Source organism: Propithecus coquereli, unplaced genomic scaffold (genome assembly GCF_000956105.1).
Source record: "Propithecus coquereli isolate 6110/MARCELLA unplaced genomic scaffold, Pcoq_1.0 Scaffold1, whole genome shotgun sequence".
In the NCBI taxonomy this organism is placed as follows: domain Eukaryota; kingdom Metazoa; phylum Chordata; class Mammalia; order Primates; family Indriidae; genus Propithecus; species Propithecus coquereli.
The window spans coordinates 3,768,130-3,769,039 of record NW_012133857.1 but is presented as its reverse complement, the minus strand read 5'-3'; positions in this window follow the sequence as shown (position 1 = coordinate 3,769,039).

The window sequence follows — 910 nt, the reverse complement described above, 5'->3', positions numbered from 1 at the left end:
AATATGTAAAAAACTCTTAACATTCAAGAGTGAAACAATAAAACAAACAAAAACCATGTAATCCAATTAGAAAATAGGCAAAAAAAAAAAAAAAAGAAAACAGGAAAAACCCATGAAGAGGTATTTCACCAGAGCATACGCAGCTGGCAACAAGCACATGAAAAGATGTTCGACATCATTAGCCATTAGGGAAATACAAATTAAAGATATAATGAGATATCACAACACACCTATCAAAATGGGTAGGAAAAAATAGTGACAACACCAAATGCTGGCGAGGAGGCAGAGATGTGTGTCACTTATATTGCTGGTGGAAATGTAAAATTATATAACCACTCTTTGGAAATAGTTCCACCATTTCTTTCAAAACTAAAATTAGATTTAACATACAATCCAGGAGTTGCACCTTTGGACATTTATCCTAGAGAAAAGAAAACTTTCTTTCACACAGAAGCTGTACAAAAATGTTTGTAGCAATGGCAAAAGTAATGGCAAAAGTAGCAACTACACAAAGGTAAATAGTTAAACAAACTGAGGTAGATCCATACTGTGGAATACTGCCCACCTTTAAAAGAAACAAACTATTGATAATGCAATAACCTGGATGGATCTTAAGGGCATTGTGCTGAGGCTAAAAAAAGCCAGCCTAAAGATGAAGGCTATATGTCATCTGATTCAATTTGTATAACATTATGGGAATAACAAAATTATAGAGATGGAAAACAGATGAGCGGTTGCCAGGTGTTAGGGATGAAAGTGGGTGGAGCAGGAAGTAGGTGCAGACATAAAACAGTAGACTGAGGGTCCTTTGGTGACAGTACAATACTGCATCTTGATTGTGGTGGTAGTCAATCAGAGTCACAAAATTACATAGAACTATATATTAATACACACACACACACACACACAC